This window comes from Salvelinus alpinus, chromosome 14 (genome assembly GCF_045679555.1).
Source record: "Salvelinus alpinus chromosome 14, SLU_Salpinus.1, whole genome shotgun sequence".
NCBI classification, from domain to species: domain Eukaryota; kingdom Metazoa; phylum Chordata; class Actinopteri; order Salmoniformes; family Salmonidae; genus Salvelinus; species Salvelinus alpinus.
The window spans coordinates 41,660,779-41,687,642 of NC_092099.1; positions in this window are offsets into that span (position 1 = coordinate 41,660,779).

Here is a 26,864-nt window from a genome sequence, read left to right on the forward strand (position 1 = left end):
ACACCATTGTAAATACAACCCATATTTATGCTTATTTATTTTCCCTTGTGTACTTTAACCATTTGTACATTGTTACAACACTGTATATATACAATATGACATTTGTGATGTCTTTATTGTTTTGAAACTTCTGTATGTGTAATGTTTACTGTTAATTTTTATTGTTCATTTAACTTTTGTATATTATCTACCTCACTTGCTTTGGCAATGTTAACACATGTTTCCCCTGCCAATAAAGCCCCTTGAATTGAATTGAATTGAGAGAGAGAGAGAGAGAGAGAGAGAGAGAGAGAGAGAGAGAGAGAGAGAGAGAGAGAGAGGAAGAGAGGAAGAGAGAGAGGGAGTTGGACTCCCAACTCAGGAAGAAGCGAAGTAGAGAGAACTTTTAAGAGCAGAGAGAGCAGGCCTTCACCAGACCCTTTCATCTAGCTGTACTCTTCACTCCCATTAACAAGAGATCCACACAGACAGAGGTGGATACATACATAGAGATATAATATAGTGGACTCTGGCTTTCTTGTCTGACCAGGGTCCAGAGGAGGAAATAGTCCTAGATTGAGTGAAGTGTTCTCTCTGATATAGAAGGACTTCATCAAGCAGATGAAGTTCTCTCAGTGCATTGAGGGGGTTTTGTTCAAGCACTCCAACACACACACACACACACACACACACACACACACACACACACACACACACACACACACACACACACACACACACACACACACACACACACACACACACACACACGCACACGCACACACACACACACGCACATTGACAAACTCTGCCTAGACCTGCCCAAACCGTGCTGTGTTGCAAGACAAAATATACACAGCTATGGTGATGCACCACCTACCTCGAATAGGTTGAGGGTGATGTACAGTGAAGCTGATTGGCTGAGAGACCTGTCAGTCACAGGAAGTTAGGTGTTATATGAGATGTGAGAAAACACCATGAGCAACAGGGATAAGTCTTCACTCAGCTACACAGCAGAGAGAAACCTCACCTCCGATCTCCAGTCATCACACAATGAATTAGCTTATTTCTATGTCATTTTCCATGTCTATTTTCATTCAATGTTTGCACTTTTAGAACTTTAGGACTCATTGGCCAGAGAGAATTGTGAAATGGGTAATTTGGAGATGGACATGTAACGACTGTTGGTGGAAGAAGGGTGAGGACCAAGGTGCAGCGTGGTACGTGTCCATGATTCATTTATTATAACCCAAATTATCAAAACGGCACAAACGAAACAGTTCTATCTGGTGTAGACACACAAAAACAGAAAACAACTACCCACAAAATACAGGTGGGAAAAGGCTACCTAAGTATGGTTCTCAATCAGAGACAACGATTGACAGCTGCCTCTGATTGGGAACCATACCAGGCCAAACACAGAAATACAAAACATAGAACAAAACATAGAATGCCCACCCCAACTCACGCTCTGACCAAACCAAAATAGAGACATAAAAAAGGAACTAAGGTCAGAACGTGACAGTAACACAATTTTGACGGGGAAAAACGGAGTCAAAGGTGCATAAAGACTCACAGTGGCGGTGCAATCTGTATCGAAAAGCACTAATGTGCTCCCACAGATCTGTTTTCGTGTTTGAGGTGTGGTCCTGCAACAACCTGTCTCTCAGCAAGCTCAAAGGACCTCTGACACGATGTCCAAACACAAGCATTTGGACAGAAACCGAGAGATTCCCGAACGGGTGATACACTATATACAAAAGTATGTGGACATCCCTTCAAATTAGTGGATTCGTCTATTTCAGCCACACCCCGTTGCTGACAGGTGTATAAAATCGAGCACACAGCCATGCAATCTCCATAGACAAACACTGGCTGTAGAATGTCCTTACTGAAGAGCTCAGTGACTTTAAACGTGGCACCGTCATAGGATGCCACCTTTCCAACAAGTCACTTTGTCAAATATCTGCCCTGCTAGAGCTGCTGTAAGTGTTGTTATTGTGAAGTGGAAAAGTCTAGGTGACAGCTGTAAAGTTTGGTGGAGGAGGAATTATGGTCTGGGACTGTTTTTCATGGTTTGGGCTAGGTCCCTTTCTTCCAGTGAAGGGAAATCTGAACGCTACAGCATACAATGACATTCTAGACGATTCTGTAATTCCAACTTTGTGGCAAAAGTTTGGGGAAGGCCCTTTCCTGTTTTAGCATGACAATGCCCCCCGTGTACAAAGCGAGTCCCATACAGAAATGGTTTGTTGAGATCTGTGTGGAAGAACTTGAAAGGCTTGCACAGTGCCCTGACCTCAGCCCCATCGAATTCCTTTGGGATGAATTGGAACGATGACTGCGAACCAGGCCTTATCACACCAACATCAGCGCCCAACCTCAATAATGCTCTTAGCAGCAATGTTCCAACATCTAGTGGAAAGCCTTCCCAGAAGAGTGGAGGCTGTTATAGCAGCAATGTTCCATCATCTAGTGGAAAGCCTTCCCAGAAGAGTGGAGGCTGTTATAGCATCAATGTTCCAACATCTAGTGGAAAGCCTTTCCCAGAAGAGTGGAGGCTGTTATAGCAGCAATGTTCCATCATCTAGTGGAAAGCCTTCCCAGAAGAGTGGAGGCTGTTATAGCAGCAATGTTCCAACATCTAGTGGAAAGCCTTCCCAGAAGAGTGGAGGCTGTTATAGCAGCAATGTTCCAACATCTAGCGGAAAGCCTTCCCAGAAGAGTGGAGGCTGTTATAGCAGCAATGTTCCAACATCTAGCGGAAAGCCTTCCCAGAAAAGTGGAGGCTGTTATAGCAGCAATGTTCCAACATCTAGCGGAAAGCCTTCCCAGAAGAGTGGAGGCTGTTATAGCAGCAATGTTCCAACATCTAGTGGAAAGCCTTCCCAGAAGAGTGGAGGCTGTTATAGCAGCAATGTTCCAACATCTAGCGGAAAGCCTTCCCAGAAGAGTGGAGGCTGTTATAGTAGCAATGTTCCAACATCTAGCGGAAAGCCTTCCCAGAAGAGTGGAGGCTGTTATAGCAGCAATGTTCCAACATCTAGTGGAAAGCCTTCCCAGAAGAGTGGAGGCTGTTATAGCAGCAATGTTCCAACATCTAGTGGAAAGCCTTCCCAGAAGAGTGGAGGCTGTTATAGCAGCAATGTTCCAACATCTAGTGGAAAGCCTTCCCAGAAGAGTGGAGGCTATTTTAGCAGCAATTTTCCAACATCTAGTGGAAAGCCTTCCCAGAAGAGTGGAGGCTGTTATAGCAGCAATGTTCCAACATCTAGTGGAAAGCCTTCCCAGAAGAGTGGAGGCTGTTATAGCAGCAATGTTCCAACATCTAGTGGAAAGCCTTCCCAGAAGAGTGGAGGCTGTTATAGCAGCAATGTTCCAACATCTAGTGGAAAGCCTTCCCAGAAGAGTGGAGGCTGTTATAGCAGCAATGTTCCAACATCTAGTGGAAAGCCTTCCCAGAAGAGTGGAGGCTGTTATAGCATCAATGTTCCAACATCTAGTGGAAAGCCTTTCCCAGAAGAGTGGAGGCTGTTATAGCAGCAATGTTCCATCATCTAGTGGAAAGCCTTCCCAGAAGAGTGGAGGCTGCTATAGCAGCAATGTTCCAACATCTAGTGGAACGCCTTCCCAGAAGAGTGGAGGCTGTTATAGCATCAATGTTCCAACATCTAGTGGAAAGCCTTCCCAGAAGAGTGGAGGCTGTTATAGAGTCAATGTTCCAACATCTAGTGGAAAGCCTTCCCAGAAGAGTGGAGGCTGTTATAGCAGCAATGTTCCAACATCTAGTGAAAAGCCTTCCCAGAAGAGTGGAGGCTGTTATAGCAGCAATGTTCCAACATCTAGTGGAAAGCCTTCCCAGAAGAGTGGAGGCTGTTATAGCAGCAATGTTCCAACATCTAGTGGAAAGCCTTCCCAGAAGAGTGGAGGCTGTTATAGCAGCAATGTTCCAACATCTAGTGGAAAGCCTTCCCAGAAGACTGGAGGCTGTTATAGCAGCAATGTTCCAACATCTAGTGGAAAGCCTTCCCAGAAGAGTGGAGGCTGTTATAGCAGCAATGTTCCAACATCTAGTGGAAAGCCTTCCCAGAAGAGTGGAGGCTGTTACAGCAGCAATGTTCCAACATCTAGTGGAAAGCCTTCCCAGAAGAGTGGAGGCTGTTATAGCAGCAATGTTCCAACATCTAGTGGTAAGCCTTCCCAGAAGAGTGGAGGCTATTTTAGCAGCAATGTTCCAACATCTAGTGGAAAGCCTTCCCAGAAGAGTGGAGGCTGTTATAGCAGCAATGTTCCAACATCTAGTGGAAAGCCTTCCCAGAAGAGTGGAGGCTGTTATAGCAGCAATGTTCCAACATCTAGTGGAAAGCCTTCCCAGAAGAGTGGAGGCTGTTATAGCAGCAATGTTCCAACATCTAGTGGAAAGCCTTCCCAGAAGAGTGGAGGCTGTTATAGCAGCAATGTTCCAACATCTAGTGGAAAGCCTTCCCAGAAGAGTGGAGGCTGTTATAGCAGCAATGTTCCAACATCTAGTGGAAAGCCTTCCCAGAAGAGTGGAGGCTATTATAGCAGCAATGTTCCATCATCTAGTGGAAAGCCTTCCCAGAAGAGTGGAGGCTGCTATAGCAGCAATGTTCCAACATCTAGTGGAACGCCTTCCCAGAAGAGTGGAGGCTGTTATAGCATCAATGTTCCAACATCTAGTGGAAAGCCTTCCCAGAAGAGTGGAGGCTGTTATAGAGTCAATGTTCCAACATCTAGTGGAAAGCCTTCCCAGAAGAGTGGAGGCTGTTATAGCAGCAATGTTCCAACATCTAGTGAAAATCCTTCCCAGAAGAGTGGAGGCTGTTATAGCAGCAATGTTCCAACATCTAGTGGAAAGCCTTCCCAGAAGAGTGGAGGCTGTTATAGCAGCAATGTTCCAACATCTAGTGGAAAGCCTTCCCAGAAGAGTGGAGGCTGTTATAGCAGCAATGTTCCAACATCTAGTGGAAAGCCTTCCCAGAAGAGTGGAGGCTGTTATAGCAGCAATGTTCCAACATCTAGTGGAAAGCCTTCCCAGAAGAGTGGAGGCTGTTATAGCAGCAATGTTCCAACATCTAGTGGAAAGCCTTCCCAGAAGAGTGGAGGCTGTTACAGCAGCAATGTTCCAACATCTAGTGGAAAGCCTTCCCAGAAGAGTGGAGGCTGTTATAGCAGCAATGTTCCAACATCTAGTGGTAAGCCTTCCCAGAAGAGTGGAGGCTATTTTAGCAGCAATGTTCCAACATCTAGTGGAAAGCCTTCCCAGAAGAGTGGAGGCTGTTATAGCAGCAATGTTCCAACATCTAGTGGAAAGCCTTCCCAGAAGAGTGGAGGCTGTTATAGCAGCAATGTTCCAACATCTAGTGGAAAGCCTTCCCAGAAGAGTGGAGGCTGTTATAGCAGCAATGTTCCAACATCTAGTGGAAAGCCTTCCCAGAAGAGTGGAGGCTGTTATAGCAGCAATGTTCCAACATCTAGTGGAAAGCCTTCCCAGAAGAGTGGAGGCTGTTATAGCAGCAATGTTCCAACATCTAGTGGAAAGCCTTCCCAGAAGAGTGGAGGCTATTATAGCAGCAATGTTCCAACATCTAGTGGAAAGCCTTCCCAGAAGAGTGGAGGCTGCTATAGCAGCAATGTTCCAACATCTAGTGGAACGCCTTCCCAGAAGAGTGGAGGCTGTTATAGCATCAATGTTCCAACATCTAGTGGAAAGCCTTCCCAGAAGAGTGGAGGCTGTTATAGCAGCAATGTTCCAACATCTAGTGGAAAGCCTTCCCAGAAGAGTGGAGGCTGTTATAGCAGCAATGTTCCAACATCTAGTGGAAAGCCTTCCCAGAAGAGTGGAGGCTGTTATAGCAGCAATGTTCCAACATCTAGTGGAAAGCCTTCCCAGAAGAGTGGAGGCTGTTATAGCAGCAATGTTCCAACATCTAGTGGAAAGCCTTCCCAGAAGAGTGGAGGCTGTTACAGCAGCAATGTTCCAACATCTAGTGGAAAGCCTTCCCAGAAGAGTGGAGGCTGTTATAGCAGCAATGTTCCAACATCTAGTGGTAAGCCTTCCCAGAAGAGTGGAGGCTATTTTAGCAGCAATGTTCCAACATCTAGTGGAAAGCCTTCCCAGAAGAGTGGAGGCTGTTATAGCAGCAATGTTCCACCATCTAGTGGAAAGCCTTCCCAGAAGAGTGGAGGCTGTTATAGCAGCAATGTTCCAACATCTAGTGGAAAGCCTTCCCAGAAGAGTGGAGGCTGTTATAGCAGCAATGTTCCAACATCTAGTGGAAAGCCTTCCCAGAAGAGTGGAGGCTGTTATAGCAGCAATGTTCCAACATCTAGTGGAAAGCCTTCCCAGAAGAGTGGAGGCTGTTATAGCAGCAATGTTCCAACATCTAGTGGAAAGCCTTCCCAGAAGAGTGGAGGCTATTATAGCAGCAATGTTCCATCATCTAGTGGAAAGCCTTCCCAGAAGAGTGGAGGCTGCTATAGCAGCAATGTTCCAACATCTAGTGGAACGCCTTCCCAGAAGAGTGGAGGCTGTTATAGCATCAATGTTCCAACATCTAGTGGAAAGCCTTCCCAGAAGAGTGGAGGCTGTTATAGAGTCAATGTTCCAACATCTAGTGGAAAGCCTTCCCAGAAGAGTGGAGGCTGTTATAGCAGCAATGTTCCAACATCTAGTGAAAATCCTTCCCAGAAGAGTGGAGGCTGTTATAGCAGCAATGTTCCAACATCTAGTGGAAAGCCTTCCCAGAAGAGTGGAGGCTGTTATAGCAGCAATGTTCCAACATCTAGTGGAAAGCCTTCCCAGAAGAGTGGAGGCTGTTATAGCAGCAATGTTCCAACATCTAGTGGAAAGCCTTCCCAGAAGAGTGGAGGCTGTTATAGCAGCAATGTTCCAACATCTAGTGGAAAGCCTTCCCAGAAGAGTGGAGGCTGTTATAGCAGCAATGTTCCAACATCTAGTGGAAAGCCTTCCCAGAAGAGTGGAGGCTGTTACAGCAGCAATGTTCCAACATCTAGTGGAAAGCCTTCCCAGAAGAGTGGAGGCTGTTATAGCAGCAATGTTCCAACATCTAGTGGTAAGCCTTCCCAGAAGAGTGGAGGCTATTTTAGCAGCAATGTTCCAACATCTAGTGGAAAGCCTTCCCAGAAGAGTGGAGGCTGTTATAGCAGCAATGTTCCAACATCTAGTGGAAAGCCTTCCCAGAAGAGTGGAGGCTGTTATAGCAGCAATGTTCCAACATCTAGTGGAAAGCCTTCCCAGAAGAGTGGAGGCTGTTATAGCAGCAATGTTCCAACATCTAGTGGAAAGCCTTCCCAGAAGAGTGGAGGCTGTTATAGCAGCAATGTTCCAACATCTAGTGGAAAGCCTTCCCAGAAGAGTGGAGGCTGTTATAGCAGCAATGTTCCAACATCTAGTGGAAAGCCTTCCCAGAAGAGTGGAGGCTATTATAGCAGCAATGTTCCAACATCTAGTGGAAAGCCTTCCCAGAAGAGTGGAGGCTGCTATAGCAGCAATGTTCCAACATCTAGTGGAACGCCTTCCCAGAAGAGTGGAGGCTGTTATAGCATCAATGTTCCAACATCTAGTGGAAAGCCTTCCCAGAAGAGTGGAGGCTGTTATAGCAGCAATGTTCCAACATCTAGTGGAAAGCCTTCCCAGAAGAGTGGAGGCTGTTATAGCAGCAATGTTCCAACATCTAGTGGAAAGCCTTCCCAGAAGAGTGGAGGCTGTTATAGCAGCAATGTTCCAACATCTAGTGGAAAGCCTTCCCAGAAGAGTGGAGGCTGTTATAGCAGCAATGTTCCAACATCTAGTGGAAAGCCTTCCCAGAAGAGTGGAGGCTGTTACAGCAGCAATGTTCCAACATCTAGTGGAAAGCCTTCCCAGAAGAGTGGAGGCTGTTATAGCAGCAATGTTCCAACATCTAGTGGTAAGCCTTCCCAGAAGAGTGGAGGCTATTTTAGCAGCAATGTTCCAACATCTAGTGGAAAGCCTTCCCAGAAGAGTGGAGGCTGTTATAGCAGCAATGTTCCACCATCTAGTGGAAAGCCTTCCCAGAAGAGTGGAGGCTGTTATAGCAGCAATGTTCCAACATCTAGTGGAAAGCCTTCCCAGAAGAGTGGAGGCTGTTATAGCAGCAATGTTCCAACATCTAGTGGAAAGCCTTCCCAGAAGAGTGGAGGCTGTTATAGCAGCAATGTTCCAACATCTAGTGGAAAGCCTTCCCAGAAGAGTGGAGGCTGTTATAGCAGCAATGTTCCAACATCTAGTGGAAAGCCTTCCCAGAAGAGTGGAGGCTATTATAGCAGCAATGTTCCATCATCTAGTGGAAAGCCTTCCCAGAAGAGTGGAGGCTGCTATAGCAGCAATGTTCCAACATCTAGTGGAACGCCTTCCCAGAAGAGTGGAGGCTGTTATAGCATCAATGTTCCAACATCTATTGGGAAGCCTTCCCAGAAGAGTGGAGGCTGTTATAGAGTCAATGTTCCAACATCTAGTGGAAAGCCTTCCCAGAAGAGTGGAGGCTGTTATAGCAGCAATGTTCCAACATCTAGTGAAAAGCCTTCCCAGAAGAGTGGAGGCTGTTATAGCAGCAATGTTCCAACATCTAGTGGAAAGCCTTCCCAGAAGAGTGGAGGCTGTTATAGCAGCAATGTTCCAACATCTAGTGGAAAGCCTTCCCAGAAGAGTGGAGGCTGTTATAGCAGCAATGTTCCAACATCTAGTGGAAAGCCTTCCCAGAAGAGTGGAGGCTGTTATAGCAGCAATGTTCCAACATCTAGTGGAAAGCCTTCCCAGAAGAGTGGAGGCTGTTATAGCAGCAATGTTCCAACATCTAGTGGAAAGCCTTCCCAGAAGAGTGGAGGCTGTTACAGCAGCAATGTTCCAACATCTAGTGGAAAGCCTTCCCAGAAGAGTGGAGGCTGTTATAGCAGCAATGTTCCAACATCTAGTGGTAAGCCTTCCCAGAAGAGTGGAGGCTATTTTAGCAGCAATGTTCCAACATCTAGTGGAAAGCCTTCCCAGAAGAGTGGAGGCTGTTATAGCAGCAATGTTCCAACATCTAGTGGAAAGCCTTCCCAGAAGAGTGGAGGCTGTTATAGCAGCAATGTTCCAACATCTAGTGGAAAGCCTTCCCAGAAGAGTGGAGGCTGTTATAGCAGCAATGTTCCAACATCTAGTGGAAAGCCTTCCCAGAAGAGTGGAGGCTGTTATAGCAGCAATGTTCCAACATCTAGTGGAAAGCCTTCCCAGAAGAGTGGAGGCTGTTATAGCAGCAATGTTCCAACATCTAGTGGAAAGCCTTCCCAGAAGAGTGGAGGCTATTATAGCAGCAATGTTCCAACATCTAGTGGAAAGCCTTCCCAGAAGAGTGGAGGCTGTTATAGCAGCAATGTTCCAACATCTAGTGGAAAGCCTTCCCAGAAGAGTGGAGGCTGTTATAGCATCAATGTTCCAACATCTAGTGGAAAGCCTTCCCAGAAGAGTGGAGGCTGTTATAGCAGCAATGTTCCAACATCTAGTGGAAAGCCTTCCCAGAAGAGTGGAGGCTGTTATAGCAGCAATGTTCCAACATCTAGTGGAAAGCCTTCCCAGAAGAGTGGAGGCTGTTATAGCAGCAATGTTCCAACATCTAGTGGAAAGCCTTCCCAGAAGAGTGGAGGCTGTTATAGCAGCAATGTTCCAACATCTAGTTTAAAGCCTTCCCAGAAGAGTGGAGGCTGTTATAGCAGCAATGTTCCAACATCTAGTGGAAAGCCTTCCCAGAAGAGTGGAGGCTGTTATAGCATCAATGTTCCAACATCTAGTGGAAAGCCTTCCCAGAAGAGTGGAGGCTGTTATAGCAGCAATGTTCCAACATCTAGTGGAAAGCCTTCCCAGAAGAGTGGAGGCTGTTACAGCAGCAATGTTCCAACATCTAGTGGAAAGCCTTCCCAGAAGAGTGGAGGCTGTTATAGCAGCAATGTTCCAACATCTAGTGGAAAGCCTTCCCAGAAGAGTGGAGGCTGTTATAGCAGCAATGTTCCAACATCTAGTGGAAAGCCGTCCCAGAAGAGTGGAGGCTGTTATAGCAGCAAAGGGGGAGACCAACTCCATATTAATGCCAATGATTTTGGAATGAGATGTTCGACGAGCAGGTGTCCACATACTGCTGGTCATGTAGTGTATGTACTAGAGAGGCAATGGGTAACACCTGCTGTATCACTTGCTGGAACACCTTTGACATGAAATTTGAACCTTTGTCTGATTGCACTACCTGCGGAAGTCCAAACGTTGAAAATAATCTCACAAGGGCTATAACAATACTGGGAGCCGTGATTTTCCTCAGCGGAATTACCTCAGGGAAACTAATGCCAGCACACATGATGGTTAGAATCAATTTGGTTACCAGGACCAACACAGTCCACCAGAATCTTGCTGAATGTTTTTTTTCGCGAAAAGCAGGAATAGGCTGCAAAAGGTACAACCGGCAGAGTTTGGTTCGGTTTCCCCATCCGCTGTCAAACGTAAACCACAACATCCTGTTTCAGATACGCTATATGTCCTGTTGACCCCAAGATGGCCATAGTGTTTAAACCTCAGTGTGTTTTGTCAAAAGACAATTTGAGATACACTTTGGCCAATCGTTTTGCCCAGAAGTGGTGCGGGAATGTCTTTCCTCGTCAGAAAACCATATTTTTCTAATTAACCCACATGAAGATCAAACTCCTCCACTGGACGTATCTTGGCAAAAAGAAAGGGGGACGGGGGAAGAAATCTTTACTCTGTTCTGCAATCAGCTGCTTCCTAGGCAACGAAGTGTCAACTGTAGGGACCCTCTTTAGAAGTCCTACAAAACTCACTCAAATTGGAGGTTTTCAAATGGAGATGTCATCTCAGGAGGTTTACCGAAATCAGGACCACACAAACGTCTCAGACAGATCAAACATGGTGGGATCGCTGACATCCTCCTCAACACGAGACTTGCTCTTCTTAGACATAGCATGTGTACTTCTCTGATAACCTATCAGGTTCCTCTACTCTGGGTTCCTTACAAATAACAGGATTTGGCACGACCTTCCCTCCAGCCAAATCATTTCCCAAAATGAATGAGAACCCGTTCACCGCGGATGGCTAAGGCCTCACTTCAACGAGGACGCAACCAGAAACAAGATCAGACTCGAGTTTCACAAAGACAATCCATGCAACCCGTCTCCACGCATTGAACTACTACTGTTACCAGTTGTTGGAGTAGCAGACAAAAAGGCTCAACACCCTTTAAAATGAAGGACTGGGATGTCCCAGTGTCCCGCAGTGTCTTCACAGACCGCGTAACATAATCACCACTCTGCAGAGAAACGAATCCATCTGAAACAAAGGTACGGTATCTGATCCAGAATCTTGTTCTGGAGATACACCAGTCCCCACCAGAGACGTAACGAGCTGGACTGGTCCCAGTCCCAACCAGAGACGTAATGGGCTGGACTGGTCCCAGTCCCAACCAGAGACTTAATGGGCTGGACTGGTCCCAGTCCCCACCAGAGACGTAATGGGCTGGACTGGTCCCAGTCCCAACCAGAGACGTAATGGGCTGGAGTGGTCCCAGTCCCAACCAGAGACTTAATGGGCTGGACTGGTCCCAGTCCCCACCAGAGACGTAATGGGCTGGACTGGTCCCAGTCCCAACCAGAGACGTAATGGGCTGGACTGGTCCCAGTCCCAACCAGAGACTTAACGGGCTGGAGTGGTCCCAGTCCCAACCAGAGACGTAACGGGCTGGACTGGTCCCAGTCCCAACCAGAGACGTAATGGGCTGGAGTGGTCCCAGTCCCAACCAGAGACGTAATGGGCTGGAGTGGTCCCAGTCCCAACCAGAGACGTAATGGGCTGGACTGGTCCCAGTCCCAACCAGAGACGTAACGGGCTGGACTGGTCCCAGTCCCAACCAGAGAGGTAACGGGCTGGAGTGGTCCCAGTCCCAACCAGAGACGTAATGGGCTGGAGTGGTCCCAGTCCCAACCAGAGACGTAATGGTCTGGACTTGTCCCAGTCCCAACCAGAGACGTAATGGGCTGGACTGGTCCCAGTCCCATCCAGAGACGTAATGGGCTGGAGTGGTCCCACAAGAAGAAACAGCTTTCTCTCTCTCTCTCATGTTTCTGTTTCAACTTAGGACACTGAGAGACATTGTGTTCTTTCTCATGGCAGTAATGACAAACAGGCGGATACGAGAAGAAACAGTTTTCTGCCGATCCTTGTTTTTGGGCTGAAACATCATTGTAGGAGCTGACCTCCTTTGGATTGCTGTTTGTGTAGGGATAAGTACTGGGTGCTTAGTTTGTGAATGTAGTTTTATGGGTCATCTGCAAGGACTGCAGATATCTCCACCGTGAGATCCTTGTGCTCATGAATGTAGGTTGCAAACCCGTCTTGATGAAAAGCAATTTCTTCAACTGCTTGAGCAGTATGAGTGTCTTTAACTCCTCAAAGGTCCCTGACATCTTGAAAATCACACATCCGATCAAAAATACATGCTTATTGCAAATTCAACACGATTTTGCGATTCTGATTATTTTGCAATTTGCGGAACTGTTGTCTGTACGCCTCTGGGACCAACTCGTAATTCCCGAAGGATAGCAGCTTTAACAGATTCATAATCTGAACTCTGATCATGAGATAAAGTGGAGTACATTTTCTGAACATTTCCCACAAGAACACTTTGGAGGAGCAGTGATCAGATATCGCAATCCGCCAAACAGAGTCAAATATACGTCCACCTCCTTCTCGTTGAAAGGTGGTACAAGCCGGCCTTTCTGAGCCAGATCAAACTCTTTTGAGGGTGCAGGATGGCCTAACTTCGAGGGAGGGCGATAGCAAGATAGATAGAGAGAGAGAGAGAGGGGGGGTCCGTTTGCCACTTGTATCAGAGACCCTTCAGTATCAGAGGTCCGGTATGGCCTAACTTCATTCGTAGTGCTTCCAGCTCTAATTGTTTTAAGATAATTGCATGCTCACATTCTTGTTCTCGTTCTCTGGCAGTACATTATTCTGGTTCTAGTCTGGCTGTATGTTATTCTGGTTCTAGTCTGGCTGTGTGTTCTTCTGGTTCTAGTCTGGCTGTGTGTTATTCTGGTTCTAGTCTGACTGTGTGTTATTCTGGTTCTAGTCTGGCTGTGTGTTATCCCGGTTCTAGTCTGGCTGTGTGTTCTTCTGGTTCTAGTCTGGCTGTGTGTTATTCTGATTCTAGTCGGGCTGTGTGTTATTCTGGTTCTAGTCTGGCTGTGTGTTATTCTGGTTCTAGTCTGGCTGTGTGTTATTCTGGTTCTAGTCTGGTTGTGTGTTATTCTGGTTCTAGTCTGGCTGTGTGTTATTCTGGTTCTAGTCTGTCTGTGTGTTATTCTGGTTCTAGTCTGTCTGTGTGTTATTCTGGTTCTAGTCTGGCTGTGTGTTATTCTGGTTCTAGTCTGGCTGTGTGTTATTCTGGTTCTAGTCTGACTGTGTGTTATTCTGGTTCTAGTCTGGCTGTGTGTTATTCTGGTTCTAGTCTGGCTGTGTGTTATTCTGGTTCTAGTCTGGCAGTATTATATTCTGGTTCTAGTCTGGCTGTATGTTATTCTGATTCTAGTCTGGCTGTGTGTTATTCTGGTTCTAGTCTGGCTGTGTGTTATTCTGGTTCTAGTCTGACTGTGTGTTATTCTGGTTCTAGTCTGGCTGTGTGTTATCCCGGTTCTAGTCGGGCTGTGTGTTATTCTGGTTCTAGTCTGGCTGTGTGTTATTCTGGTTCTAGTCTGGCTGTGTGTTATTCTGGTTCTAGTCTGACTGTGTGTTATTCTGGTTCTAGTCTGGCTGTGTGTTATTCTGGTTCTAGTCTGGCTGTGTGTTATTCTGGTTCTTGGTGGCCTCCAGTTCTATCTGTTTTAAATGAATGACGTGCTCAAACTCTAATCTCCGTTACTCCCATTTAGCCTTTAGTTCTACCTCTCTCAGATGCACGTGTATGGGGTGTTCTCTACCACCAGCTGGAGCCTTATCATTCTCCCTCTATGGGGTGTTCTCTACCACCCATAGGACCCTTATCATCCTCCCTCTATGGGGTGTTCTCTACCACCCGTAGGACCCATCATCCTCCCTCTATGGGGTGTTCTCTGCCACCCGTAGGACCCTTATCATTCTCCCTCTATGGGGTGTTCTCTACCACCCGTAGGACCCTTATCATCCTCCCTCTATGGGGTGTTCTCTACCACCCTTATGACCCTTATCATCCTCCCTCTATGGGGTGTTCTCTACCACCCGTAGGACCCTTATCATCCTCCCTCTATGGGGTGTTCTCTACCACCCGTAGGACCCTTATCATCCTCCCTCTATGGGGTGTTCTCTACCACCCGTAGGACCCTTATCATCCTCCCTCTATGGGGTGTTCTCTACCACCCGTAGGACCCTTATCATCCTCCCTCTATGGGGTGTTCTCTACCACCCGTAGGACCCTTATCATCCTCCCTCTATGGGGTGTTCTCTACCACCCGCTGGACCCTTATCATCCTCCCTCTATGGGGTGTTCTCTACCACCCGTAGGACCCTTATCATCCTCCCTCTATGGGGTGTTCTCTACCACCCGTAGGACCCATCATCCTCCCTCTATGGGGTGTTCTCTACCACCCATAGGACCCTTATCATCCTCCCTCTATGGGATGTTCTTTACCACCCGTAGGACCCTTATCATCCTCCCTCTATGGGGTGTTCTCTACCACCCGCTGGACCCTTATCATCCTCCCTCTATGGGGTGTTCTCTACCACCCGTAGGACCCTTATCATCCTCCCTCTATGGGGTGTTCTCTACCACCCGTAGGACCCATCATCCTCCCTCTATGGGGTGTTCTCTACCACCCATAGGACCCTTATCATCCTCCCTCTATGGGGTGTTCTCTACCACCCGCTGGACCCTTATCATCCTCCCTCTATGGGGTGTTCTCTACCACCCGTAGGACCCTTATCATCCTCCCTCTATGGGGTGTTCTCTACCACCCGTAGGACCCTTATCATCCTCCCTCTATGGGGTGTTCTCTACCACCCGTAGGACCCTTATCATCCTCCCTCTATGGGGTGTTCTCTACCACCCGTAGGACCCTTATCATCCTCCCTCTATGGGGTGTTCTCTACCACCCGTAGGACCCTTATCATCCTCCCTCTATGGGGTGTTCTCTACCACCCGTAGGACCCTTATCATCCTCCCTCTATGGGGTGTTCTCTACCACCCGTAGGACCCATCATCCTCCCTCTATGGGGTGTTCTCTACCACCCATAGGACCCTTATCATCCTCCCTCTATGGGGTGTTCTCTACCACCCGTAGGACCCTTATCATCCTCCCTCTATGGGGTGTTCTCTACCACCCGTAGGACCCATCATCCTCCCTCTATGGGGTGTTCTCTACCACCCATAGGACCCTTATCATCCTCCCTCTATGGGGTGTTCTCTACCACCCGCTGGACCCTTATCATCCTCCCTCTATGGGATGTTCTTTACCACCCGTAGGACCCTTATCATCCTCCCTCTATGGGGTGTTCTCTACCACCCGCTGGACCCTTATCATCCTCCCTCTATGGGGTGTTCTCTACCACCCGTAGGACCCTTAGCATCCTCCCTCTATGGGGTGTTCTCTACCACCCGTAGGACCCATCATCCTCCCTCTATGGGGTGTTCTCTACCACCCATAGGACCCTTATCATCCTCCCTCTATGGGGTGTTCTCTACCACCCGCTGGACCCTTATCATCCTCCCTCTATGGGGTGTTCTCTACCACCCGTAGGACCCTTATCATCCTCCCTCTATGGGGTGTTCTCTACCACCCGTAGGACCCTTATCATCCTCCCTCTATGGGGTGTTCTCTACCACCCGTAGGTGCCATCATCCTCCCTCTATGGGGTGTTCTCCACCACCCGCTGGACCCTTATCATCCTCCCTCTATGGGGTGTAACCTACCACCCGTAGGACCCTTATCATCCTCCCTCTATGGGGTGTTCTCTACCACCCGTAGGACCCTTATCATCCTCCCTCTATGGGGTGTTCTCTACCACCCGCTGGACCCTTATCATCCTCCCTCTATGGGGTGTTCTCTACCACCCGTAGGACCCTTATCATCCTCCCTCTATGGGGTGTTCTCTACCACCCGTAGGACCCATCATCCTCCCTCTATGGGGTGTTCTCTACCACCCATAGGACCCTTATCATCCTCCCTCTATGGGATGTTCTCTACCACCCGTAGGACCCTTATCATCCTCCCTCTATGGGGTGTTCTCTACCACCCGCTGGACCCTTATCATCCTCCCTCTATGGGGTGTTCTCTACCACCCGCTGGACCCTTATCATCCTCCCTCTATGGGGTGTTCTCTACCACCCGTAGGACCCTTATCATCTTCCCTCTATGGGGTGTTCTCTACCACCCGCTGGACCCTTATCATCCTCCCTCTATGGGGTGTTCTCTACCACCCGCTGGACCCTTATCATCCTCCCTCTATGGGGTGTTCTCTACCACCCGTAGGACCCTTATCATCTTCCCTCTATGGGGTGTTCTCTACCACCCGCTGGACCCTTATCATCCTCCCTCTATGGGGTGTTCTCTACCACCCGTAGGACCCTTATCATCCTCCCTCTATGGGGTGTTCTCTACCACCCGTAGGACCCTTATCATCCTCCCTCTATGGGGTGTTCTCTACCACCCGTAGGACCCTTATCATCTTCCCTCTATGGGGTGTTCTCTACCACCCGCTGGACCCTTATCATCCTCCCTCTATGGGGTGTTCTCTACCACCCGCTGGACCCTTATCATCCTCCCTCTATGGGGTGTTCTCTACCACCCGTAGGACCCTTATCATCTTCCCTCTATGGGGTGTTCTCTACCACCCGCTGGACCCTTATCATCCTCCCTCTATGGGGTGTTCTCTACCACCCGTAGGACCCTTATCATCCTCCCTCTATGGGGTGTTCTCTACCACCCGTAGGACCCTTATCATCCTCCCTCTATGGGGTGTTCTCTACCACCCTTTGGACCCTTATCATCCTCCCTCTATGGGGTGTTCTCTACCACCCGTAGGACCCTTATCATCCTCCCTCTATGGGTGTTCTCTACCACCCGTAGGACCCTTATCATCCTCCCTCTATGGGGTGTTCTCTACCACCCATAGGACCCTTATCATCCTCCCTCTATGGGATGTTCTCTACCACCCGTAGGACCCTTATCATCCTCCCTCTATGGGGTGTTCTCTACCACCCGCTGGACCCTTATCATCCTCCCTCTATGGGGTGTTCTCTACCACCCGCTGGACCCTTATCATCCTCCCTCTATGGGGTGTTCTCTACCACCCGTAGGACCCTTATCATCTTCCCTCTATGGGGTGTTCTCTACCACCCGCTGGACCCTTATCATCCTCCCTCTATGGGGTGTTCTCTACCACCCGCTGGACCCTTATCATCCTCCCTCTATGGGGTGTTCTCTACCACCCGTAGGACCCTTATCATCTTCCCTCTATGGGGTGTTCTCTACCACCCGCTGGACCCTTATCATCCTCCCTCTATGGGGTGTTCTCTACCACCCGTAGGACCCTTATCATCCTCCCTCTATGGGGTGTTCTCTACCACCCGTAGGACCCTTATCATCCTCCCTCTATGGGGTGTTCTCTACCACCCGTAGGACCCTTATCATCTTCCCTCTATGGGGTGTTCTCTACCACCCGCTGGACCCTTATCATCCTCCCTCTATGGGGTGTTCTCTACCACCCGCTGGACCCTTATCATCCTCCCTCTATGGGGTGTTCTCTACCACCCGTAGGACCCTTATCATCTTCCCTCTATGGGGTGTTCTCTACCACCCGCTGGACCCTTATCGTCCTCCCTCTATGGGGTGTTCTCTACCACCCGTAGGACCCTTATCATCCTCCCTCTATGGGGTGTTCTCTACCACCCGTAGGACCCTTATCATCCTCCCTCTATGGGGTGTTCTCTACCACCCTTTGGACCCTTATCATCCTCCCTCTATGGGGTGTTCTCTACCACCCGTAGGACCCTTATCATCCTCCCTCTATGGGTGTTCTCTACCACCCGTAGGACCCTTATCATCCTCCCTCTATGGGGTGTTCTCTACCACCCGCTGGACCCTTATCATCCTCCCTCTATGGGGTGTTCTCTACCACCCGTAGGACCCTTATCATCCTCCCTCTATGGGGTGTTCTCTACCACCCGTAGGACCCTTATCATCCTCCCTCTATGGGGTGTTCTCTACCACCCGAAGGACCCTTATCAACCTCCCTCTATGGGGTGTTCTCTACCACCCGTAGGACCCTTATCATCCTCCCTCTATGGGGTGTTCTCTACCACCCGTAGGACCCTTATCATCCTCCCTCTATGGGGTGTTCTCTACCACCCGTAGGACCCTTATCATCCTCCCTCTATGGGGTGTTCTCTACCACCCGTAGGACCCTTATCATCCTCCCTCTATGGGGTGTTCTCTACCACCCGCTGGACCCTTATCATCCTCCCTCTATGGGGTGTTCTCTACCACCCGTAGGACCCTTATCATCCTCCCTCTATGGGGTGTTCTCTACCACCCGTAGGACCCTTATCATCCTCCCTCTATGGGGTGTTCTCTACCACCCGTAGGACCCTTATCATCCTCCCTCTATGGGGTGTTCTCTACCACCCGCTGGACCCTTATCATCCTCCCTCTATGGGGTGTAACCTACCACCCGTAGGACCCTTATCATCCTCCCTCTATGGGGTGTTCTCTACCACCCGTAGGACCCTTATCATCCTCCCTCTATGGGGTGTTCTCTACCACCCGTAGGACCCTTATCATCCTCCCTCTATGGGGTGTTCTCTACCACCCGTAGGACCCTTATCATCTTCCCTCTATGGGGTGTTCTCTACCACCCGTAGGACCCTTATCATCCTCCCTCTATGGGGTGTTCTCTACCACCCGCTGGACCCTTATCATCCTCCCTCTATGGGGTGTTCTCTACCACCCGTAGGACCCTTATCATCCTCCCTCTATGGGGTGTTCTCTGCCACCCGTAGGACCCATCATCCTCCCTCTATGGGGTGTTCTCTACCACCCGCTGGACCCTTATCATCCTCCCTCTATGGGGTGTTCTCTACCACCCGTAGAACCCATCATCCTCCCTCTATGGGGTGTCCTCTATCACCCGTAGGACCCTTATCATCCTCCCTCTATGGGGTGTTCTCTACCACCCGTAGGACCCTTATCATCCTCCCTCTATGGGGTGTTCTCTACCACCCGCTGGACCCTTATCATCCTCCCTCTATGGGGTGTTCTCTACCACCCGTAGGACCCTTATCATCTTCCCTCTATGGGGTGTTCTCTACCACCCGCTGGACCCTTATCATCCTCCCTCTATGGGGTGTTCTCTACCACCCGTAGGACCCTTATCATCCTCCCTCTATGGGGTGTTCTCTACCACCCGTAGGACCCTTATCATCCTCCCTCTATGGGGTGTTCTCTACCACCCTTTGGACCCTTATCATCCTCCCTCTATGGGGTGTTCTCTACCACCCGTAGGACCCTTATCATCCTCCCTCTATGGGTGTTCTCTACCACCCGTAGGACCCTTATCATCCTCCCTCTATGGGGTGTTCTCTACCACCCATAGGACCCTTATCATCCTCCCTCTATGGGATGTTCTCTACCACCCGTAGGACCCTTATCATCCTCCCTCTATGGGGTGTTCTCTACCACCCGCTGGACCCTTATCATCCTCCCTCTATGGGGTGTTCTCTACCACCCGCTGGACCCTTATCATCCTCCCTCTATGGGGTGTTCTCTACCACCCGTAGGACCCTTATCATCTTCCCTCTATGGGGTGTTCTCTACCACCCGCTGGACCCTTATCATCCTCCCTCTATGGGGTGTTCTCTACCACCCGCTGGACCCTTATCATCCTCCCTCTATGGGGTGTTCTCTACCACCCGTAGGACCCTTATCATCTTCCCTCTATGGGGTGTTCTCTACCACCCGCTGGACCCTTATCATCCTCCCTCTATGGGGTGTTCTCTACCACCCGTAGGACCCTTATCATCCTCCCTCTATGGGGTGTTCTCTACCACCCGTAGGACCCTTATCATCCTCCCTCTATGGGGTGTTCTCTACCACCCGTAGGACCCTTATCATCTTCCCTCTATGGGGTGTTCTCTACCACCCGCTGGACCCTTATCATCCTCCCTCTATGGGGTGTTCTCTACCACCCGCTGGACCCTTATCATCCTCCCTCTATGGGGTGTTCTCTACCACCCGTAGGACCCTTATCATCTTCCCTCTATGGGGTGTTCTCTACCACCCGCTGGACCCTTATCGTCCTCCCTCTATGGGGTGTTCTCTACCACCCGTAGGACCCTTATCATCCTCCCTCTATGGGGTGTTCTCTACCACCCGTAGGACCCTTATCATCCTCCCTCTATGGGGTGTTCTCTACCACCCTTTGGACCCTTATCATCCTCCCTCTATGGGGTGTTCTCTACCACCCGTAGGACCCTTATCATCCTCCCTCTATGGGTGTTCTCTACCACCCGTAGGACCCTTATCATCCTCCCTCTATGGGGTGTTCTCTACCACCCGCTGGACCCTTATCATCCTCCCTCTATGGGGTGTTCTCTACCACCCGTAGGACCCTTATCATCCTCCCTCTATGGGGTGTTCTCTACCACCCGTAGGACCCTTATCATCCTCCCTCTATGGGGTGTTCTCTACCACCCGAAGGACCCTTATCAACCTCCCTCTATGGGGTGTTCTCTACCACCCGTAGGACCCTTATCATCCTCCCTCTATGGGGTGTTCTCTACCACCCGTAGGACCCTTATCATCCTCCCTCTATGGGGTGTTCTCTACCACCCGTAGGACCCTTATCATCCTCCCTCTATGGGGTGTTCTCTACCACCCGTAGGACCCTTATCATCCTCCCTCTATGGGGTGTTCTCTACCACCCGCTGGACCCTTATCATCCTCCCTCTATGGGGTGTTCTCTACCACCCGTAGGACCCTTATCATCCTCCCTCTATGGGGTGTTCTCTACCACCCGTAGGACCCTTATCATCCTCCCTCTATGGGGTGTTCTCTACCACCCGTAGGACCCTTATCATCCTCCCTCTATGGGGTGTTCTCTACCACCCGCTGGACCCTTATCATCCTCCCTCTATGGGGTGTAACCTACCACCCGTAGGACCCTTATCATCCTCCCTCTATGGGGTGTTCTCTACCACCCGTAGGACCCTTATCATCCTCCCTCTATGGGGTGTTCTCTACCACCCGTAGGACCCTTATCATCCTCCCTCTATGGGGTGTTCTCTACCACCCGTAGGACCCTTATCATCTTCCCTCTATGGGGTGTTCTCTACCACCCGTAGGACCCTTATCATCCTCCCTCTATGGGGTGTTCTCTACCACCCGCTGGACCCTTATCATCCTCCCTCTATGGGGTGTTCTCTACCACCCGTAGGACCCTTATCATCCTCCCTCTATGGGGTGTTCTCTGCCACCCGTAGGACCCATCATCCTCCCTCTATGGGGTGTTCTCTACCACCCGCTGGACCCTTATCATCCTCCCTCTATGGGGTGTTCTCTACCACCCGTAGAACCCATCATCCTCCCTCTATGGGGTGTCCTCTATCACCCGTAGGACCCTTATCATCCTCCCTCTATGGGGTGTTCTCTACCACCCGTAGGACCCTTATCATCCTCCCTCTATGGGGTGTTCTCTACCACCCGTAGGACCCTTATCATCCTCCCTCTATGGCAGGGGTGTCAAACTCAAATACCCAGTGGGCCAAAATGTAAAACCTGAACAAAGTCGCGGGCCAACATTGAACAAATGAACCTTTTAATATGGACCCAAACAAGTTTTGCTTTAACATTGAATATGGAACAAGCATCGCTTATTACCATACAATATATAATTTAATAGTGGAGACATGCAAAATCGAATTTCAAATGAAAAAACACATCAATGGCATTCATTTATTAAATAAATGAAATGTAAATAAAAATCGTATGCCTCTTTTCTATTTGCAGCCTTCTGATTTAAATACCAAAATATTTTTTTTTACAAATAAAATGATAATAAATCAATCAACCATTCAAGCCCATGCCTTGTAGCAAGAAAAAGTGCACAAAGAAAACGTTAATTATTGCACACTGATCTAATCTGATGTGCCCAAGCCAGATACCTGGCATCTCTTCTTGGATGCTAGTTCATCAATGTCTGGGCTCAGGCTCTGAGCTGAAGAAATCCTCAGTATCGAGCGAAGGTGTTCATCAGTCAGACGTCTCCTGTGAGTTGTTTTGGTCATCTTCATCGAGGAGAAAAGTTGCTCGCATAGATAAGTGCTGCCGAACATGGAGAGCATCTGAGCAGCTTGGGTGCGGAGCTGAGGCATTGTGTCAGGGATGAACCGTGGAAACTGTGCGGCGCCCACAGCATCATACTTTGACTTCAGCGTGTCGTTGCACTGGAGTTCAATCAGCTCCATTTGGATGTTGGTTGGTGCATTTTCCACATCAACTGCGAAGGGATTACTAAGCAGTTCAAACCTACATTTCTGGACATCGAAGTCGGCAAATCGCCGGCTAAACTCAGCGGCGAGAACACTGAGTTTTTCAGCAAACTGTGCGCACGGCGGTAGAGATCTGCGCTTTTATGGTTTGGCAGCAGGGAAAATGGCAATGGTTTCCTTGCAGCATCTGATTCTCCCACAGGCACAGTTTAGTTTTAAAGGCCCTCACTGCAGCGTACATGTCTGTGATGATGCGCCCCCGCCCCTGAAGCTGCAGGTTCAGCGCATCGAGATGGCTCGAGATGTCACAGAGAAAGATATTCTGCCTCCCACTTGTCCAGAAAGCTCCTGTTTTCTGCCTTTCTTTTCGCCATTTTTGGGAAGGGATAGCGCGCTGACAGTTGTAGCGTCTATGTTGCTATGACTACTGTCACAGAGGAGAGGGCGTTTCTGGGTCCTGTCCTGATTGGCGCGCGAAAACAACAGCAGAGCATTATGGGATTCGTAGTATTAGCGGTGAATGCGCTGTATAATACCGGCGGGCCAGCTCTAGTAGTAATTTGGTATTGTCTCGCGGGCCAAATATAATTACCCCGCGGGCCAAATTTGGCCCGCGGGCCAGAGTTTGACACCCATGCTCTATGGGGTGTTCTCTACCACCCGTAGGACCCTTATCATCTTCCCTCTATGGGGTGTCCTCTACCACTCGTAGGACCCTTATCATCCTCCCTCTATGGGGTGTCCTCTACCACCCGCTGGACCCTTATCATCTTCCCTCTCTGGGAGGTTTTCCTCCTCCACCAAAACAGTATTGATTAACTCGGACTACTGCTGTTGGATCGGCAGATGTGACTTTGATGTCATAGCGCTTTGCAATGTTGAGCAGATGCATTTTATCTATCATCTCCCGTGTAGGAGATTTACTAGATAAATGTATGAAGGGGCATCCTACACGGGAGAAACTTCCTCTGGTCTGATGAACAAAAATAGAGCTGTTTTGCCATAATGACCATCGTTATGTTTGGAGTAAAAAGGGGGAGGCTTGCAAGCCGAAGAACACCATCCCAACCGTGAAGCACGGGGGTGGCAGCATCATGTTGTGGGGGTGCTTTGCTGCAGGAGGGACTGGTGCACTTCACAAAATAGATGGCATCATGAGGCAGGAAAATTATGTGGATATATTGAAGCAAAATCTCCAGACATCAGTCAGGAAGTTAAAACTTGGTCGCAAATGGGTCTTCCAAATGGACAATGACCCCAAGCATACTTCTAAAGTTGTGGCAAAATGACTTAAGGACAACAAAGTTAAGGTATTGGAGTGGCCATCACAAAGCCCTGACCTCAATCCTATAGAAAATGTGTGGGCAGAACTGAAAAAGCATGTGCGAGCAAGGAGGCCTATAAACCTGACTCAGTTACACCAGCTTTGTCAGGAGGAATGGGCCAAAATTCACCCAACTTATTGTGGGAAGCTTGTGGAAGGCTACCCGAAACGTTTGACCCAAGTTAAACAATTTAAAGGCAATGCTACCAAATACTAATTGAGTGTATGTAAACTTCTGACCCACTGGGAATGTGATGAAAGAAATACAAGCTGAAATAAATCATTCTCTCTATTATTATTCTGACATTTCACATTCTTAAAATAAAGTGGTGATTCTAATTTACCTAAAACAGGGAATTGTTACTAGGATTAAATGTCAGGAATTGTGAAAAACTGAGTTTAAATGTATTTGGCTAAGGTGTATGTAAACTTCCAACTTCAACTGTAAGTGTCTTATATCGGTTGAAAGCTTAAATTATTGTTCATCTAACTGCACTGTCCGATTTACAGTAGCTATTCCAGCGAAAACATGTCATGAGATTGTTTGAGGACAGCACCTCACATCAAAATATTTTTCCACCGGCACAGGTTTCATAACATGCTGACCAGACCGGACACGTCGCGTGTGCGAGCGTCGCAAAATAAATTTAGAACTCCATGTTATTCAATTATTGCACCCACACTGCTTGCGCGCGCCAACGAACGTCTGCGACACCAAGGGCTAAAATAGATGTCGTTCCTATTTCTGATGCAGATCGCGCTGCAAGTCCTGCCTCTCCCATCAGGTATCCACGTGCCATCTCCTCATTGGTTAATAGAAGCAGGTACCCACGTGCCATCTCCTCATTGGTTATACCCACGTGGGTGATAGAAAGACAAAAACTGTTTTGCCGGTAGTCGTGGTAATACAATGAAAGTTTAGATGCGATCACCATATAAGTTCAAAGATGAAAAAGCCTGGAAGGAGGAGAGATGACTAGAAAAGATTCGGTTGGCCGTTTTATATGTGGGTTAATTGTCGGAGTAGAGGTCCTTGTGCATTTCAGGTAAAATAACAACTCAATGTTTATATCCCAGGACAAATTAGCTAGCAACAGCAAGCTAGCTAAACAGGACAAATGAACGTTAGCTAGCAAGTGCAAGCTAACTAGCTAAAATACCATACATGTTTAATGCTTTTCGAGCTGTCCCCAAATTAATGTCATTGGTTCAGAGTTTGTTTTGATATTTTAACCTGCGTGTCGTGATCGCGTTTTGGTGTGGGGGGACAAAATAAATGTATACACGATAGCGCACGATAGCGCACGATAGCGCACGATGGCGCACGCGCGCAGCCGGTTTGGGCAAGGTGTGACTTCACAAATAGCGATTAAATATTCACTTACTTTTTGAAAATCTTCCTCTGATTTGTGATCCAAAGGGTCCCAGCTATGACAGGTAGTGTAGTTTTATTAGATAAAATCCTTCTTTATATCCCAAAAAGTCTGTTTAGTTGGTGCCATCGATTTGAGTAATCCACTCGTTCAACATGCAGAGAAAGGGATCCAAAAATCTAAACCTAAACTTTGTTTCAACAAGTCAAAATACATTTGTATTTACTCCTCAGATACCCTAAAATGTAATCAAACTATAATATTTCTTACAGAAAGAAGTATGTTCAATAGGAAACCGATTTTAGCAGGTGCATCTTGTCTTCATGGCACACGCAAACATGAATTTCCAAGATTGTGTCCCTGTACTAAAACTGATATTTCTTATTTGTTTTTGAAGTTACAAGCCTGAAACCTTGAACATAGACTGCTGACACCCTGTGGAAGCCATAGAAATTGCATCCAGGGAGCTAATCTTCAATTTGACCTTATACTTGCCATTCTAAGAGGATGCTCTCTCAAAAAAAAAGATAACGGTTGGTTTTTCTCCTACCACATCTATTGTGTTATATTCTGCTACATTATTTTAACATTTCTACAAACGTCAAAGTGTTTTCCTTTCCAATGGTACCAATTACATGCATATCCTGGCTTCAAGGCCTGAGCAACAGGCAGTTTACTTTGGGCACGTCAATCAGGCGAAAAATTAGAAAAAAAGGGGCCTAGCCCTAAGACGTTTTAAGAACAAATTTTTATTTACAATGACGGCCTACCCCGGCATGCAGCTTCTCTTCTGTCATTATATGTTGCCCTAGAATACTAAATAAACCCTTACTCAACAGAATCATGTCATCAAATTATAGAATGAATACTTTAATCTAGTTGATATCTGTAAAGTTTTCTCTCGTCTCTGATTCTTTTGCGGGGAGAAAATCCACCCCCCCCCCAAAAAATGGGAAAGATTTTCTATTGAAATGACACCAGTTTGACCGGTTGTAATGAAATGTGAAAACGACCCTACATGTTTCTGATAAGATTTTCAGTTCGTCTTGGATGCATATTTTAGGATTGAAATATTATCAGCTTTTATGATGGTGATAAAAAAATAGCACCTCTAGAGACGGTCCATTCTCTCAAGATGCTGAAAGAAATAAATCATATTTCCCCACTTCTGTTCTCAAATCAAAACGTACATTTGGTGAAACATTTTACCGCAAGAAATGCTCAATTCTGCAGGAGTTAATATTAAAGTCTGAGAGGTTATAGACCTACAGTCAGTGTCCAGATTTCAGTTTCCATTTAACCCATCCAGTAGGATACAGTTCCCTTGACGTGCCATAGGCCTATCTGAAGTCACGTCTTGTAACTGTCAAACTTGTATAGCGCCTCGCATCTTCACCACATAACATAGCCAGGACTGCGATCATCCTCTTATACTACTTCATTAAATCTTTCCCAAACATTACTTTTCTGGCCCTCCCTTCTCTTTATTTTCAACTTTCCATTTCACACCTTTTCTCTTATTAAATTAAAGTCAGACATTGTCATTTTTGCCTCAGTGAATCTATGCTAACTTTTTCTGCCTGTTCCCAAAAGTATTTGGCAACTGCGGCCCCTCGTGATGATTTTAGATTTTTT